The sequence below is a fragment of the Bombina bombina genome, chromosome 8 (assembly GCF_027579735.1).
Source record: "Bombina bombina isolate aBomBom1 chromosome 8, aBomBom1.pri, whole genome shotgun sequence".
NCBI classification, from domain to species: Eukaryota; Metazoa; Chordata; class Amphibia; order Anura; family Bombinatoridae; genus Bombina; species Bombina bombina.
Window position 1 is genome coordinate 277636923 of NC_069506.1, and position 20149 is coordinate 277657071.

General features: G+C 41.1%; 1 protein-coding gene across 4 annotated transcripts in view; it reads left to right on the top strand.

Moving 5' to 3' along the window:
• SIDT2 (SID1 transmembrane family member 2) overlaps positions 1–20149 on the top strand; it is a 526209-nt gene that overhangs the window by 17497 nt on the left and 488563 nt on the right. For 3 of the 4 annotated variants that reach the window (XM_053691389.1, XM_053691392.1, XM_053691393.1), the window contains exon 1: positions 7241–7327. The exons of the other annotated variant lie outside the window; for it this stretch is intronic. The gene's annotated coding sequence lies outside the window, so the exon portion shown is untranslated. Of the gene's footprint in view, positions 1–7240; positions 7328–20149 lie in introns of those variants that run through there. 4 annotated transcript variants of the gene reach the window in all.

Below are 20149 nucleotides of genomic sequence, written 5' to 3' on the forward strand. Positions count from 1 at the left end.
GCTATCATGATATGCTCTCTCATGCTGTCTCTCTCTCAGCCTTCTATCAATACTAATAGATAAATTTATTAGTTCCTCTAAGGTCTGGGGTATCTCTATACGTGAGAGCTCATCCTTAATAGGTTCTGACAAACCTAGGCGGAATTGGTTTTTTAGTGATAAGTTATTCCACTGAGTATCTTTGGCTAGCCTCTTAAAATCTGATATATATTCCTCTACATCCCTTTTTTTCTGTTTTAATGACCGCATAGATGTTTCAGCGGTTAATTGCTTATATGGGTCATCATAAAGCTGGCCAAGTGCAGAAAAGAAAGATTCCAGGGAGTTTAGAATATCATCATTATTTTCTAGAAAGGAGTTAGCCCAGCTCCTAGGGTCAGCCCTTAAATAGGAGATGGTGGTCATAACTTTAACTCTGTCATTAGGGTAAGTATAAGGCTTTAGTGCAAATAATAAGAGACATGAATTCTTAAAATCCATAAATTGTTTTCTATCACCGGAAAACAACTCTGGGAGACTAACTTGAGGTTCCTGGAACCTAGTTCTGCTATCAACAAAATCTTTGATGTAAGCTTTTAACCCCACATTTTCTTGTTTTAATGTATTAAGCCCATCAGTTAACAAGTCCACTTTCTGGGAGAGAGTTTGTATAGTACTTGAAATCTCAGCTGGGTCCATCTTTATATATGGCTTGATATTCTGTAACAACGGATTAATTCTGGTAAGATAGGTAATAGGTTGTTGAACCACAACTGCTGAGATATAAGAGGTTTATATGTAGCCAGGATTGAACCTGATAGTAACAGTGAATACTGTAGGGATGTATAATGATTACACAGGTTTAATCACAGCAATTGCTGGCAGGTAATACAAGAGCAAGGAAGTTTCTATAGCTGTAAAAGGCAACTGGGGAGGTACAAGCAGCAAGAAAACCCTTGTCTATATACCAGTGTAAAGTAACACAGCGTGATGTGAGACAGGCAGCATAATAGAATTCAATGAAGATAAGGTAAATTTCTAGCTGGCAGGATAAGTATATACAATCAGCATAAGAATCAACAGGTACCTGGTACTGAATACTTTGAAAGCGCTTAGACAGAGCGGTTAGAGAGGTAAATCCTTGATGTCAGTTCAGAGCGGTCAGCGCTAGCCAAAGTTGGCGTGTGACGTCACCGCAAGCGGAAGCTGTAGGAGGAGATCAGCTGTCCTGTACAGCTGGTTATTGCAGGAGCGAAGTTAGCTGCAGCCGAGTGGAAATCTGCTGAAGGCAGAGGATTAGCTTGTTAGGAGCAATAGGATCCCCTGTAAGGGCAAGCTGAAACACATTTAGGAAATGCGAAACAATATCAAGCAAGGTAATGATGTGGGAGGAGGCTTATATAGCTGAGACAAATTGGTAAAATGATTTAAAAGGTACAGGAATGGCAATCAGAATAACACATAAAGGCAAAGTTGAACATATCATGACACTACCACTGATCCAGGAGGGTCAATATATGACTACAGTGGATCTAAAGGATGCTTATCTTCACATTCCGATACACAAAGATCATCATCGGTTTCTCAGGTTTGCCTTTAAAGACAGGCATTACCAGTTGTAGCTCTTCCCTTGGGATTAGCTACAGCCCCAAGAATCTTTACAAAGGTTCTAGGGTCGCTTATGGCGGTCCTAAGGCCGCGGGGCATAGCAGTAGCCCCTTATTTAGACGACATCCTGATACAGGCGTCAAACTTCCAAATTTCCAAGTCTCATACGGACGTAGTACTGGCATTTCTGTGGTCGCATTGGTGGACAGTGAACGAGGAAAAGAGTTCTCTATCCCCACTCACAAGAGTTTCCTTTCTAGGGACTCTGATAGATTCTGTAGAAATGAAAATTCACCTGACGGAGTCCAGGTTATCAAAGCTTCTAAATTCCTGCCGGGTTCTTCATTCCATTCCGCGCCCTTCGGTGGTTCAGTGTATGGAAGTAATCGGCTTAATGGTAGCGGCAATGGATATAGTGCCGTTTGCACGCTTACATCTCAGACCGCTGCAACTATGCATGCTCAGTCAGTGGAACGGGAATTACACAGATTTGTCCCCTCAACTGAATCTGGACCAAGAGACCAGGGATTCTCTTCTCTGGTGGCTATCTCGGGTCCATCTGTCCAAAGGTATGACCTTTCGCATGCCAGATTGGACAATTGTTACGACAGATGCCAGCCTTCTAGGTTGGGGTGCAGTCTGGAACTCCCTGAAGGCTCAGGGATCGTGGACTCAGGAGGAGTCTCTCCTTCCATTAAATATTCTGGAACTAAGAGCGATATTCAAGGCTCTTCAGGCTTAGCCTCAGTTAGCAACTCTGAGGTACATCAGATTTCAGTCGGACAACATCACGACTGTATCTTACATCAACCATCAAGGGGGAATGAGAAGTTCCCTTGAGATGTTAGAAGTTTCAAAAAGAATTCGCTGGGCAGAGATTCACTCTTGCCACCTATCAGCTATCCATATCCCAGGTCTAGAGCACTGGGAGGCGGATTTTCTAAGTCGTCAGACTTTTCATCCGGGAGAGTGGGAACTCCATCCGGAGGTATTTGCACAACTGATTCATTGTTGGGGCAAACCAGAACTGGATCTCATGGCGTCTCGCCAGAACGCCAAGCTTCCGTGTTATGGATCCAGGTCCAGGGATCCCAAGGCGACACTGATAGATGCTCTAGCAGCGCCCTGGTCTTTCAACCTGGCTTATGTGTTTCCACCGTTTCCTCGACTGATTGCCAAGATCAAGCAGGAGAGTGCATCAGTGATTCTGATAGCACCTGCGTGGCCACGCAGGACCTGGTATGCAGATCTAGTGGACATGTCATCCTTTCCACCATGGTCTCTGCCTCTGAAACAGGACCTTCTACTTCAGGGTCCTTTCAAACATCCAAATCTAATTTCTCTGAGGCTGACTGCCTGGAGATTGAACGCTTGATTTTATCAAAGCGTGGCTTCTCCGAGTCAGTTATTGATACCTTAAGACAGGCACGAAAGCCTGTCACCAGGAAAATTTACCATAAGGTATGGCGTAGATATCTTTATTGGTGTGAATCCAAGGGTTACTCATGGAGTAAGGTCAGGATTGCTAGGATATTATCTTTTCTCCAAGAAGGTTTGGAAAAAGGATTGTCAGCTAGTTAAGCGTCTGGCAGATGTTCCAGACGTTCAGGCATTTTGTCAGGCTTTAGTTAGAATGAAGCCTGTGTTTAAACCTGTTGCTCCACCATGGAGCTTAAACTTGGTTCTTAAGGTTCTTCAAGGAGTTCCGTTTGAACCTCTTCATTCCATAGATATCAAGCTTTTATCTTGGAAAGTTCTTTTTTGGTAGCTATTTCCTCGGCTCGTAGAGTCTCTGAGCTATCTGCCTTACAATGTGATTCTCCTTATCTGATTTTTCATACGGATAAGGTAGTCCTGCGTACCAAACCTGGGTTCTTACCTAAGGTGGTATCTAACAAGAATATCAATCAAGAGATTGTTGTTCCATCCTTGTGTTACACAATCTGGACGTGGTCCGTGCTTTAAAGTTTTACTTACAAGCTACTAAAGATTTTCGTCAAACATCTGCTTTGTTTGTTGTCTACTCTGGACAGAGGAGAGGTCAAAAGGCTTCGGCAACCTCTTTTTCTTTTTGACTAAGAAGCTTAATCCGCTTAGCCTATGAGACTGCTGGACAGCAGCCTCCTGAAAGAATTACGGCTCATTCCACTAGAGCTGTGGCTTCCACTTGGGCCTTTAAAAATGAGGCTTCTTTTGATCAGATTTGCAAGGCGACGACTTGGTCTTCGCTTCATATTTTTTAAAAATTTTACAAATTTGATACTTTTGCTTCTTCTGAGGCTATATTTGGGAGAAAGGTTTTAAGAGCAGTGGTTCCTTCCATTTAAGTTCCTGCCTTGTCCCTCCCTTCATCCGTGTACTTTAGCTTTGGTATTGGTATCCCACAAGTAATGGATGATCCGTGGACTGGATACACCTTACAAGAGAAAACACAATTTATGCTTACCTGATAAATTTATTTCTCTTGTGGTGTATCCAGTCCACGGCCCGCCCTGTCATTTTAAGGCAGGTAATTTTTAAATTTAAACTACAGTAACCACTGCACCCTATGGCTCCTCCTTTCTCGGCTTGTTTTCGGTCGAATGACTGGCTATGACAGTTAGGGGAGGAGCTATATTACAGCTCTGCTGTGGGTGTCCTCTTGCAACTTCCTGTTGGGAATGAGAATATCCCACAAGTAATGGATGATCCGTGGACTGGATACACCACAAGAGAAATAAATTTATCAGGTAAGCATAAATTGTGTTTTGTTTAGACAAAGGGAAAAGTTTACTATCACTTTAAGGACTGTCTGCATTGTGTGGGGTGTCAGTGCCTTTAAGACTGTGCAAGCGTAATATGATCGGTGCTGTTAAGACTGTGTGTGCTGTGTTTGTGCACCTGTACCATTAAAACTGTGGGTGTGTGGTGTGAGCTTCCCCTTTAAAGTCTGCGTTTGTGTCTGTCACTTTAATACTGGGTGCCCCTTTAAGGCTTTGTGCATTTGGGTGTGCTTGAAAGCCTGTGTGCCTGCCCCTTAAAGACTGTGCATCATGTGAGATGTTCCTTTAAGGCTGTGTGCGGATGTATACTGTTATCGCTTAAGACTGTGTGCGTGTGGTGTGACTTTACCCACTAAAGGTAGTGTGTGCCTGCCCCTTTAAGACTGAGCAGGCGTGAGCTGCCCTTTAAGACTGCGCTAGGTGTGCATGGTGTGAGCTGTTCCTTTAACACTGTGTGGTTATGGTGCAAGTTGTCCTTTTAAAGGCTGTGCATGTGCCCCTGTCCCTTTAAGACAGAGCGTCCCTTTAAGGCGGTGTGCTTTGTGTTTGGATGCATACTATCGCTCACTTTAAAACTGTGTGCATTTAAACACTAAAGGTTGTGTGTGCCTGTACCTTAAACACTGTGTACGCAGGTGCCGAGCTTCCCTTTAAGGTTGTGCCGCATGAACATTTCGGTGATCTGTCCCCTTTAGGCTGTATGCATGTGATGCAAGTTGTCCTTTTAAAGGCTGAGAGTGCTCTGTGTGTTTGTGTGTGTGCACGTGCCACTGTCCCGTTAAGACAGAGCGTCCCTTTACGGCTGCGTGCATCACATGGGGATGCATACTATCGCTCCCTTTAAAACTGTGTGTAAACTCACTAAAAGGTTGTGTGTGCTTGCCCCTTTAAGACTGTGAGCAGGTGCCGAGCTGCACTTTAAGGTTGCGCTGTGTGCACATTACGGTGATCTGTCCCTTTAAGGCTGTGTGTGCAGGTGTCGAGCTGCCCCTTAAGGTTGCGCTGTGTGCACATTACGGTGATCTGTCCCATTAAGGCTCTGTGTGCAGGTGTCAAGCTGCCCTTTAAGGTTGTGCTGGGTGCACATTACGGTGATCTGTCCCTTTAAGGCTGTGTGCGCAGGTGTCAAGCTGCCCTTTAAGGTTGCGCTGCGTGTACATTATGGTGATCTGTCCCTTTAAATCTCTGTGCGCAGGTGTCAAGCTGCCCTTTAAGGTTGTGCTGCGTGTACATTATGGTGATCTGTCCCTTTAAGGCTGTGTGTGCAGGTGTCGAGCTGCCCCTTAAGGTTGCGCTGTGTGTACATTATGGTGATCTGTCCCTTTAAGTCTCTGTGCGCAGGTGTCGATCTGCCCTTTAAGGTTGAGCTGCGTGCACATTATGGTGATCTGTCCCTTTAAGGCTCTGTGCACAGGTGTCGAGCTGCCCTTTAATGTTGAGCTGCATGTACATTATGGTGATCTGTCCCTTTAAGTCTTTGTGCGCAGGTGTCAAGCTGCCCTTTAAGGTTGAGCTGCGTGTACATTATGGTGATCTGTCCCTTTAAGGCTCTGTGTGCATGTGTCGAGCTGCCCTTTAAGGTTGAGCGTCGTGTACATTATGGTGATCTGTCCCTTTAAGTCTCTGTGCGCAGGTGTCGAGCTGCCCTTTAAGGTTGAGCATTGTGTACATTATGGTGATCTGTCCCTTTAAGGCTGTGTGCGCAGGTGTCGAGCTGCCCTTTAAGGTTGCGCTGCCTGCACATTACGATGATCTGTCCCTTTAAGGCTCTGTGCGCAGGTGTCGAGCTGCCCTTTAAGGTTGTGCTGCATGCACATTATGTTGATCTGTCGCTTTAAGGCTCTGTGGCAGGTTTCGAACTGCCCTTTAAGGTTAAGCTGCGTGAACATTGCGGCGATCTGTCCCTTTAAGGCTCTGTGTGCGCAGGTGTTGAGCTGCCCTTTAAGGTTGCGCTGCGTGATCATTACTGCGATCTGTCCCTTTAAGACGTTGTGTGTGGTGCTAGTTGACCCTTTCAAGGCTGTGTGGTTTTTTTTGTCTGTCCCTTTAAGACTGTGTGACCAGGTGCTATCCTGCCCTTTAAGGCTGTGTGAACATTATTTTCTCAGCAGTTTGTACAGATGTTACCGACAGGTCTGCTTTAAGTGTCTGTGTACAGTAAACAGTTACAAATGTATAAAAACCTGTAGGCTGAGGGTTTGATACAATGTATCCATGTAGGTGAGCAGAGCTGGCTGGCTGTGGAAAATCTATGGGGAAAACAGGGACTTTACACCCCAAAATATGGCTCCCCTTTTTGTTCCTGGAGACACAAACATTGCAGCATTGTTAGTAGCCCTCATCTGAACCCCCACCCCAATTTTTGTAGGAAAATAATGAGATATGGCTGAGAAAATAATTTAGAACGCTAAACTAAGATTTTACCTCTTCTCGACACCTATAGGAAAGAAACAATTCTTCTAAAGCCACATTGAGCACAATTCCAGGTAAAACAGGCAATCCAATCAGAAGTAACTACACCACATTCAATACTATGACGTTTCGTAAAGATTAACCAATCACACGTTACTTCGCCTCAATCCCTTGACGTTATATAAAGTTTAGCCAATCAGAAGTTTAGTCAACAAAGGTGTAACGTAAACGCGCTGCATCAAAAGCACTGTCGCTAAGAAACGATCATACACTTTCCCCTCCTTCTATCTAGCCGTCATCTTCTATACCTAGACGAACCAATCACAGTTAAATTACACCTCTATAGTGTATCATTCTGAAGCCAAGAGTTCAGCAATCACAGTATTAGCCAATCACAAGTTGGTCCGCCTAACCGTCTGTCTGTGCCATTGAGCTCAAAACTGCCAATCACAGCTCCAACCAATTAAAAGACAAACCTTTTTCCTCATGTCACCGCTCACTCCGCCCAGTTAAAGTGACTTCCGGGTACGGGACTAGCGGATACCTACAAATACCGACACAGCCGGGTACAGTTGTCACATGACTCTTCATTAAATTTTAGTTTTCTGTTAGAGGGTGTTATTAGTGAGTGTTTGTTTTGATTATGTACCTCCAACTAGCCATAGGGGCAGTTTGTCAACATTATACCCTCATACAGCTATAGGGGGCAATATGTTTGCATTATATCCTCATAGGGGCAATATGTCAGCATTATACCCTCATACAGCTATAGGGTGCAATATGTCAGCATTATATCCTCATAGGGGCAATATGTGAGCATTATACGTATCCCTCATAGGGGCAATATGTGAGCTTTCTACCCTCATAGGAGCAGTATTTCAGCATTATACCCTCATAGGGACAGTATGTCAGCATTATACCCTCATACAGCCATAGGGGTCAATATGTCAGTATTTTACCCTCATAGGGGCAGTATGTCAGTATTATAACCTCATATAGCTATAGGGGCAGTATGTCAGTATTATACCCTCATACAGCTATAGGGGCAGTATGTCAGTATTATACCCTCATACAGCTATAGGGGGCAATATGTCAGTATTATACCCTCATACAGCTATAGGGGGCAATATGTCAGTATTATACCCTCATACAGCTATAGGGGGCAGTATGTCAGTATTATACCCTCATACAGCTATAGGGGGCAGTATGTCAGTATTATACCCTCATACAGGTATAGGGTGCAATATGTCAGCATTATACCCTCATACAGCTATAGGGTGCAATATGTTAGCATTATATCCTCATAGGGGCAATATGTGAGCATTATACGTATCCCTCATAGGGGCAATATGTGAGCTTTCTACCCTCATAGGAGCAGTATGTCAGCATTATACCCTCATACAGCTATAGGGTGCAATATGTCAGCATTATATCCTCATAGGGGCAATATGTGAGCATTATATGTATCCCTCATAGGGGCAATATGTGAGCTTTCTACCCTCATAGGAGCAGTATGTCAGCATTATACCCTCATAGGGGTAGAATGTCAGCATTATACCCTCGTACAGCCATAGGGGGCAATATGTCAGTATTTTACCCTCATAGGGGCAGTATGTCAGTATTATACCCTCATACAGCTATACGGGCAGTATGTCAGTATTATACCCCCATACAGCTATAGGGACAGTATGTCAATATTATACCCTCATACAGCTATAGGGGCAATATGTCAGCATTATATCCTCATATGGGCAATATGTCAGCATTATACGTATCCCTCATAGGGGCAATATGTAAGCTTTCTACCCTAATAGGGGCAATATTTCAGCATTATACCCTAATAGAGGGGCAGTATGTCAGCATTATACCCTTATAGGGGCAGTATGTCAGTATCATACCCTCATTGGGGCAATATGTCAGCATTATACCCTCATACAGCTATAGGGGGCAGTATGTCAGCATTATACCCTCATACAGCCATGGGGCACAATATGTCATTATTTTATCCTCATAGGGGCATAGTATTTCAGTATTATACCCTCATACAGCTATAGGGGCAGTATGTCAATATTATACCCTCATACAGCTATAGGGGCAGTATGTCAATATTATACCCTCATTCAGCTATAGGGGGCAGTATGTCAGTGTTATATTCAGAATTTCTCATACAGCAGATGAGAATATTCAACACTTCACAGGCAGCAAATAAATAACAAGATGTGCAAGCTGTAAGGGTCTACACTTAAACCCCAAATATCACAAATTAGAAAAGTCACAGCAGCACCACCAATTCATAAGAATACATTTAGCCAAACACAAAAATAGATGACGTTTCAGACCCACGATTAATCATTATACCCTCATAAGGCTATAGGGGGGCAGTATGCCAGCACTTTACCCCCATACAGCCAAAGAGGGCAATATGTCAGCACTTTACCCCGATACAGCCATAGTGGCAGTATGTCAGCACTTAACCCCCCATACAGCTATAGGGGGCAATATTTCAGCAATTAACGCCCATAAAACTCTAGAGGGGCAGTATGTCAGCATTATACTCTTATACAGCTATAAGGGGCAGTGTGTCAGCAGTATACCCTCAGCTATAGGGGTTGATATGTCAGCATTATACCCTCATACAGCTATAGAGGGCAGTTTGTCAGCATTATAGCCTCATACAGCTATAGTGGGTGGTATGTCAGCATTATACCATCATACAGCTATAAGGGGCTTTATTTCAGCTTTATACTCCTGTATAGCTATTTGGGCCAGTATCCGCATTATACCCACACACAGATATAGGGGCATTATGTCTGCATTATACCCCCATGTAGCTATAGGGGGCATTATGTCTGCATTATACCCCCATGCAGCTATAGGGGGCATTATGTCTGCATTATACCCCATGTAGCTATAGGGGGCAGTATGTCTGCATTATACCCCCATGCAGCTAAAGGGGGCAGTATAGTATGTATGCATTATACCCCCATGCAGCAATAGGGGGCAGTATGTCAGCATTATACCCCCATGCAGCTATAGGGGGCAGTGTGTTAGCATTATACCCCATACAGCTATATGGGACAGTGTGTTAGTATTATACCCCCATGCAGCTATAGGGGGCAGTATGTTTGTATTATACCCCCATGCAGCTATAAGGGGCAGTATGTCAATATTATAGCCCCATGCCAGGGGTCAAGCCCAGCAGGAAAGCATGGGAACTGAGTTCCTGCACTATTTTTGCAGGAGGAACTAAGTCCCCCCTGGTCAGAGAACAGAAATGCTTCAGTAAACAATGCTGGTGGGAGGAACTGGAGCACAGTCTGGTTAGAGGGATAGTGAGATCCTCTAGTAATGGGCAGTAACACTTCCTACATATACACTAAATGCAAGCCTGTCAGCAGTCATGCTGTGTAATCACTCCGCACTGTGTGAAACACATGGTTCTTACATTTATGTGTGGCTTGCTCTGGGGTTATTTAGCTCCACTCAGCAGAAATTGGAATATTACACCTTAAGTGGGTGAGACTCTGTGACAGAGGAGGAGTCTGGAGTTGCTGTCAGACACAGAGGTCTCAGGCAGCCCTGGGGAGGAAGGAGGTTGTGAGGAACTGAAGCTTATCTGGCTATGTACTATGTGAGATAAACACAAAGTATAGACTTCCTGGATTTTGACATTAAACATGCATTCATATGTGTCTAGTTAAGTTATTTTAAAGTTGTTTTTTAAAAAAAAGTTCAGTGTTTCACTATATAAAAAAATGTGCCCATCAAGCAGGGAAGAGTCATATCCTTCCTGCTTTTTCAATTATTGGAATTTCTTTTAGTTCTTCCAGAGATAGCTGGGATGAGGTTTGCAAGGGAAATACATGTGTACACAAAAAGGAAAATGGTCCTTGCAATTAAAGGTGTTTGTGAAACATCTTGTAGTAGGATAAGCTCAATTACTTTATTTTATACACCAATAGTATATGCAGTCTGTGTATCTATTTTAGTGTCTGTCAATGTCTATCAATTTATGGTCAGCAGGCCAGGTTCTCTGCAGAATGCTGACCTGTGCAAGATAATATATTTGCTGCAGATTCAACCTTACCAGTTTCATCCCAAAGTGCAAGGTGACCTCCTTTGCTTTCAATGTTACTGTGCCCATATGCCTCCTGCTTCCTCTGCCAGTGTTACTTGCTTAACATTTACTTGGTATACATGTTAATGGTAAAATAAAATGACACTCAGACACCTTGTGACCATAATTTTACTTTAGATCACGTTATCATATTTTTTTTATTGCAATGTGCACACACAAACCTTATTAAGATCATGATATCAGATGTTTGCATTACAAACATCTTGAGAGCCAGGGAGTAACTTCTGCTAAAATGTTACTAAGGCTCTTAGCTTTTTGGATTAGTCAACATCATCTATATACAAATGCCCCTTCATGTGTTCTAAAAAGTATGTGTCTGGCTTCTCGGTATTCAGTCAGTAACATAATGATTTCAGCCTCCAAATTGGCAAAAAAAGACCTTTATTCTTTACATGGGGTCCAGAGAAAACAAATTACAACGGTTTAGGCCTTTACTAGACCCTTATTCTTTAGTCATGTATACTTGATTATACACAGGTTTGTGCCTTTTGTACCTTCACCTGTTACCATGGGAACATCTATAACACAATAGGGACATCTTGTGGATATAAAACAGTACTAAACAGTACTAAATCTCTTTGTAATTATTCAGATGATCCCATGGGCATAATCTTTGTATATTAGTTAATAACATTAAAACACATAAAACATATATATATATATATATATAATGTATCAGCACTACACTCCTAAATAATGTGAACCAAAAAAGTGGAAGGGGAATATGTGCTGGACTATGAGTTACTTTCTTTTCTTTGATAGTGAGATATATATATATATATATATATATATATATATATATATATATATATATATATATATATATATATATATATATATATATATATATATATATATATATATATATATATACAAAAAAGGAGATCATAGCACTAACAGCAGGGTCTACTCAGAAAAATTAGGGAGCAATATTGTTATGTATAGACATAGTATAAGAGAACAATTTAAAGAAACAAACTCCAATCATAGTCTTTGTTGAGACCCTTGGGAGTAAGGGACTACAATTTATAAATCCAGAACATCTCTCTGGCCTTTAATAGATGTTCCCTATCTCATCCCCTTCTAGGTCTGACAACCTGTTCTATGATTTGGAATCTTAACTGGCTTATATTGTGACCCATAGAGAGGAAGTGAGAGGATACTGGTGCATCTTTGTTCTTCCGTCTAATTTTGGATTTATGTTCCGTTATCCTCTCCCTTACCTCTCTACAGGTCTCACCTACATAGATAAGTCCACATGGACACTTGATTAAGTAAATAACAAATGTAGATCTGCATGTCAAATAATCTCTTATCTGAAATTTCTTTCCATTTGTTGGATGATAAAAAAAAGTTCTCCTTTTATCATAGAGCTGCAGTGACTCTTAGCTTTTTGGATTAGTCAACATCATCTATATACAAATGCAGCTTCATGTGTTCTAAAAAGTGTGTGTCTGGCTTCTCAGTATTCAGTATTAGATGAATCATAAATTACAAATAAAAAATTCACCCCTGCCATGTAAAAATGTAAGCATGGGTGTCCATCCTCAGGTGAAAAGGCATCCATTCAGCACTTTATTAGTTTGAATTTGCTTTCATTAACCAGAGTGTATAGATTATATACGTGTAAATACAGTCTGTGTGTGTGTATAAAACTATTAATAGTGGGGGGGTTGGAAGTCATGGTGAGTTCCCACACTTTTTTTTTGTAGGACTTGACCCCTGAAGCAGTATGTCAGTATTATATTCCCATACAGCAATGAGGGGCAGTATTCTATTCCAATACAGCAATAAGGGGCAGTATGTCGGTATTATCCACCTGCACTGTTCATTAGCCCATCTCGCTTATACTCACCTTACTTTTGTACTCATGAACTTTACCTATTCCTAAACACTCTCCCCCCCCCCCCCCTTGAACTTCAGCCCAAAAACAGTCTCATTACTACAAATCTGTTTCTCATCTCATGTCACTCTCCCTCTTGCTCATACTAGCTGCTGGCGACATCTCCCCTAATCCTGGTCCCCCACAACTTCCTAGCCTTTCACATCCATGTGTGCCTTTCAGTAGACTTCATAAACAAATCTCTGGTAACCTTAATCTCATTCCTCTTACATCTAAAACCACCACCCCCTTCACTTGTGCAGTCTGGAACTCTCTCTCTGTTTGCAACAAGCTCACTTCTATTCATGATCTCTTTATCTCCCACTCTCTTAACCTTCTGGCTCTTACAGAAACCTGTCTCTCTGCTTCAGACACAGCATCTACTGCTGCACTGTCACATGGGGGTCTCCATTTCAGCCACACTCCTAGGTCTGACAGTAGACAAGGAGGTGGTGTTGGTATTTTACTTTCCTCTCGTTGCACCTTTAAACAAATACAGCTCTTCTCTCATATTTTCGTCATTTGAAGCACACATGATTTGTTTATTTTCTCCCCTCTCTATACGTGTTGCAGTCATATACTGCCCCCCTGGCTCCCCAACTCAATTTTTACATCACTTTGCTGCCTGGCTTCCTTATTTCCTTTCCTCAGACACCCCTGCCCTCATTCTTGGCGACTTCAACATCCCTCTTGACAATCTCACTGCCTCCTCTGCAAAACAACTTCTTCAATTCACTTCCTCTCTTTCGGCCTTTCACAATGGACTGACTCTCCCACTCACAAAGATGGTCATTCCCTTGATCTGATTTTTACCTAATCTCAAATTTCACAAACTCCCCTTTTCCTCTTTTTGACCATCATCTCCTAACTTGCAACATCAATTCCCTACCTACAACTCCCCCTCCCTCCCCCTCCCTCTACCCCTCACACCAAACTTCACAGAAGCACTAAGTCATTAGATCAGCTCACTAGCTCTCTCAAACTTCTCCTCTCATCCATCACCTCCTTTTCCTGCCCTGACCAATCTATCTGCCATTATAACTCCACCCTTACATCGGTCATTGACAATCTGGCCCCTCTAACCATAGCTCAGAAACCACACTCTCATACTCAGCCCTGGCATACTCCTCTGACAAGGTACCTATGCAGATGTTCCCGTACTGCTGAGCGACACTGGAGGAAATCTTTGAGTTCAGCTGACTTTCTTCACTACAAAATTGTAGATAACCAAACCGCCAATGAACAAGGCTAGGTCTGAATAATCTTGACGTGAAGGTTACAATAAATAGCAGATGAATTAAAATATATATTTATTTACATACATATGACAAATATCATGGATCCATGTACAATACTTTAAAAATGCAAATGACAATGACAATACATCAATTAAAATTATACAAAATAGTTCACAATTTGAAAATTATTTCATTAAAATTATTAAAATGGAATGTAGAACTGCGATATTTCTATTTAAAACAATATATAAACTCTTCGTGCAAGTGGATACAAAGTAGAAACAAACTTGTTTCTTGCAACTATGTATATAACAAATGATAAATGTATTGGATATATTCCAACACCTTCACTTTAAATCGACAATAATGCTGATGCAAAAATCCCTACTGCATAACTCAGTGAGATAAAATAAATAAGAATGAAAAAATGCTGTGTGCTATCTATGTGTTTAACATAGACAAATCAAAAGTGTAACAACGTAAGAGTGTCAATCTAGGATGTATAGGTGTGTATAATATCATGGGATAAATTGATTGTGTCAAACCAAATTTAAAAATATGCTCCAATGTGAAAAAAAGTGTGGTCAAATGGAGTGCTAAGATAAAAATATAATTATATAAAAAATAAAAGTATAAAGTCCAAAAAAAATTGCAAAGCAGCAAAACAAGTATCCTATTGGTGTGCAAGTTAGTGACGAAACAAACTGAGATCAAACGATAAACAAAACGATAAGCGAATGGATTACTGTCAGATGTGAGAAATATTATAATTGCTAAGGTTATTTATTGTAACCTTCACGTCAAGATTATTCAGACCTGGCCTTGTTCATTGGCGGTTTGGTTATCTATAATTTTGTTAATCTATTTTTTAGTAGACTACTAGGAGTCTATTTACCAGAGCCAAGGTCTAGTTTCAGTAGGCGCTAAGTGTATCCATAAATATCAATTGTTTCTACAAATTCATCCTGAACTCCTACTATTCTGCCCTTAATATTTATAAGCAACAATACCTCTTTCCTCTAACCCAAAACGTTTGTTTTCCACGTTCAATACTCTTCTCCGCCCACCCCACATCCTAATACAACTTCTCTCTCAGCTCAAGATTTTGACAGCAACTTCAATAACCCAAATATCCAAAAATGCAGCTCTTTTGCCCCTGTTAACAAGGACTCTGCCATATCACTCGACCCCATCCCCTCACAGCTACTCCCCTCCCTCACCTCCATACTCACACACATTTTCAACCTCTCCCTCAGCACTGGTATATTTCCCTCATCTCTAAAACATGCACTGGTCACACCTATCCTCAAAAAAACCTTCCCACGATCCAACCTCCCCATCCAACTACCGCCATATTTCCCTACTCCCTCTTGCTTCAAAGCTCCTCGAAAAGCTAGTATACGCACGTCTATCCCATTTCCTTACACTAAACTCTCTTCTTGACCCACTGCAATCTGGATTTCGTCCCCATCACTCTACAGAGACAGCAATTGTCAAGGTTACCAACAACCTACTTACAGCAAAATCCAAAGGCCACTTCTCTCTGCTTATCCTCCTTGACCTGTCTGCAGCCTTTGACACTGTTGACCACCCTCTTTTGCTCCAAACCCTCCAATCCTTCGGCATCTGCGACACAGCTCTATGGTGGTTCTCTTCTATCTGACTAACTGTACATTTAGTGTAGCCTTCTCCGGAGCATCCTCTGCCCCATTACCACTTTCTGTTGGGGTACCTCAAGGCTCTGTCCTCGGTCCCCTTCTCTTTTCAATCTACACGTCATCATAAGGTTCCTTAATAAAGTCCCATGGGTTTCAATATCATTTGTATGCCGATGACACCCACATCTACTTCTCTGCACCAGACCTACCTCCTTCCTTACTAACCCGTGTCACTAACTGTCTTTCTCATATCTCATCTTGGATGTCCTCTCACTACCTTAAGCTAAATCCCTCCAAAACTGAACTCCTTATTTTCCCCCCTTCTTCCAATATCTCCACCCCCAAATTTTCTATAACTGTTGATAATTCAATCATTACCCCTACCCCGTGTATCTTGGGGTCACACTTGACTCAGACCTTTCCTTCACTCCTCACATTCAGTCCTTGGCTAAAGCCTGCCGCTTCCACCTTAAAAACATCTCTAAAATTAGACTTTTCCTTACACAAGACACAACTAAGATTTTAATCCACTCTCGCATCCTTTCCCGCCTCGACTACTGCAACTCTGTCCTCTCTGGTCTACCTAGCTGCCGCATTGCTCCTTTTACAATCCATTTTGAATGCCTCTGCCATGCTCATCTTCCTTACACGTCGCTCTTCATCTGCTGCACCACTCTGCCAATCCTTTCATTGGCTTCCTCTTGCCTCTAGGATTAAACACAAAATCCTCACTCTGACATACAAAGCCCTCGACTGCAGTGCTCCCCCCCTACATGTCAGAACTTGTCTCCAGATACTCTCCCTCCCGTCCCCTTCGATCTGCTCACAATCTCCTACTCTCCTCCTCTCTTGTTACTTCCTCACATTCCCGTTTACAGGACTTCTCCAGACTGGCCCCATCTTGTGGAACTCCCTGCCTCGCTCCACAAGACTCTCCCCTAGTTTTAACAGCGTCAAGCACTCCCTAAAGTTATCCTGTATACCGACTATGTTTACAGCGCTGCGGAATCTGTTGGCGCTCTACAAATACCTGATGATGATAATATTATATTCCCATACAGCAATGGGCAGTATGTCAGCCTTATAGTCGTATATAGCCATAGGAGAGGTATGTAGAACTGGTCTAATGTATTGTACAAATCAGAATTATAAAGATACACAATAATTACTAAGAATCAATAATTTTTTAAATTGAAATAACTGTTTTATTGCTCAAAGTGAATGTCAATTTAGATGTATTGGTGCCCAGTTTTTTATAATCTAATTAAAAACAAGGGCACTTTAATTCATCAAAATTTACTTTTCACTCGTTTTCTTCAAATACTTACCTTTTTAATCCTGACAGCCGCAGCAGCGCTTCCTCCGCCCGTCGCAAGCCCTCTTTGTGGGTCCAAAATGACGAATCTGGCTTCCTTCAATCACAACGTTGCCTCAGGCCAAGATTCCCCCAGGGGGGAAGTCGTTATTGGAGGAAAGCCGGATTCGTCATTTCTGACGTATGAAGAAGCTTCCGACGGCCAGGGGAATCGCTGGAGCGGCTTTGAAGATTAAAAGGTAAGTATTTGAAGAAAACGAGTGAAATGTAAACTTTGATGAATTAAAGTGCCCTTGTTTTTAATATGATTATTAAAAACCAGGCACCGATTAATTTAAATTTACATTCACTTTAATTGAGTAAATAATTTGCCTGTAACATTTGCTCGTACAAGTAAAAGGGGGATCATAACGTGACCGTATTTAGCTTAATCAAAGCGACTGCGCAAGCTGCAGAAAAAGATTCTGTGGCGGATTTTTTAATTGTACCTGGCAGAAACAAGCACCTGTATTATATCCTCCTGTCTTCTGATGTTGTACAGTTATTTGTGCAGTGGGATTAGCAGTCCTCTATCTATTTATTATTATCCGTTATTTGTAGAGCGCCAACAGATTCCGCAGCGCTAAACAGATTCTGCAGTGCTAATTTTCTCCATTCTAGAACAATCTTTGTCGCCTTATATGTAAAGTAAGTTTTTTGTGCATTTGGATTAGCAATCCTCTAACTATTTCCTGCATCTTAGAACATACTTTGTGGGGCCAATTTATAATTTGTCTGGCGGACATGATCCGCTGTAGTGTTCATGTCCGCCAGATATCGATAAATGCAGACAGCATACGCTGTCGGCATTTATCATTGCACAACCAGTTCTGGTGAACTGCTTGTGCAATGCAACCCCCTGTAGATTTGCGGCTAATCGGTCGCTAGCAGGGGGTGTCAATCAACCCAATTGTATGAGATCAGGCGGATTGATGTCCGCAGCCTCAGAAGAGGTGTACGAGTTAAGGAGCAACGGTCTTAAGACCACTGTTTCTTAACTCCTGTTTCTTGCGAGCCTCAGGGGTATTTGGCCCCATTCGGGCCATGATTAATCGGCCCCTGTCACCTTTTATGTAAAGTTAGTTATTTGTGCAGTGGAATTGGCAATCCTCTAACTATTTTAAAGAAAATACTCGGTCACTTTATATGTAAAGTTAGTTATTTGTGCACTGGAATTAGCAATTCCTCTATTTCCTGTAGTTTAGAACATACTCTGTCACTTTATAGGTAAAATTACAGTTATTTGTGCAGTGGGATTAGCAATTCTATGGCTATTTCCTGTAGTTTAGAACATACTCTGTCACTTTATATGTTAAACGCACAGAATGTGATAAGATAGGAAGAAAAACACAAAATCACAAAGCGTACGTGTCATGAATATCTCATGATTTAGATGCTAATGGGTTAATTTTCTTTAGCTTGTGTGCTAAAAATGGACAAAATATATTTTATTGTAAAATGACAGAGAATGTTTAATTAACAATGTACTTTCATAAGACCTTGTCTCCTTGTCCTGTAGTTTTCCAGTTCCCCAGAGCTGCTATAAATAGGCGCTGCCATGTTATAACCTAGTTATCCGTGATTTAATGTCTTTTGCTTAATGTGTGCAAATTGTGTTAAAGGGACAGTAAAAACCTTGACATTTTAATATAAAGAGCTAGATTACAAGTGGAGTGCTATTTTATTGTGCGCCCGCAAAGGGGCAAATTAACCCGCTTGCGGGCACCCGATAAATAAACATCCATTACAAGTGGCTGGTTATTGCTACCACGATCTCAGATCTCTGGTTAGTTTTCTAAAAGTGCACCAAATGCCCCCCAAAATAGAGGGTCTTTTATTATTATTTTTTTTCTGGAAAAAAAACAATGTAGATTTTTTTTTTTTTTTCCCTAAAAAAAAAAAACTGCACTAGGCAATTTTAAGGGGTAAAGATTAGTGGGTGTGGGGTGCTAGAAAATAAACGTCACTGAAAAGTACATTTACACTGCAGTCTATGGGAACTGTGTGTTCCCAGTATATATATATATATATATATATATATATATATATATATATATATATATATATATATATATATATATATAACACACACACACACGCGCACATACATATATACATACATGCGCACACACATACATATATATACACACACACACACACACATATATATATATATATATATATATATATATATATATATGTGTGTGTGTATATGTGTGTGTGTGCATGTATGTGTATGTGTGTGTGTACTATATCTATATATATATATATATATATATATATATATATATATATATATATATATATATATATATATATATATATATATATATATATATATATATATATATAGATATATATATATATATATATAGATATAGAGATAGATCGATAGATAGATAGATCCGCACTCATTGGACTTTGAAAAAACAAAACGTGGTTTATTGTTGTGATGTTTCGGAGATCAAACCGTCCCCTTCATCAGACCAAACCTGAAAAAGCCGTTAGGGCGAAACATGTTAGGGACGTTAGGGAATTGGTGAGGAGTCCTGGAGCTCCTGTGTTTTTAAATTGCCTCAGGGAGCTGTTATCTATATTTTGGTCTAATTAATCTCAAACATACCCTCTCATGTTATATTTATAATATTTACTCGTAATGTGAAGCTACTTACACAAACGGAGTGTACAGCTCTAATGTGGGGAGCCTAATTATCGTCTCTGCTCTTGTGTTTGTAACTACCAATAAAAGGTCTGAACCTAAAACTTTAATTTAACTGGGCATTTACATATCGTTTACCATTAGCCTCTTATACTTGTATGCATAACACCGGAGCTGAATAAACCGCTATCTACAGCTTGATAATATATCTGCCCTGTGTGATTGACACACATATCACAGTAACTCCAGCAAATTTTGGCATACTATAACTCTCTTGTATGCATTTAAATATACTGTTGCCATTACATACAAGCTAATTTATGATCCATGCTGTGAATTGCATCCTCACAGCTTCTGCAGCTCCGCTATGCAGTAACGAGTGTTGATGTCCATTGTGGCAATAGTATCAATCTAATCTGGGGATTTCAACTTTATCTGTAATTCACTGGAGATACAATT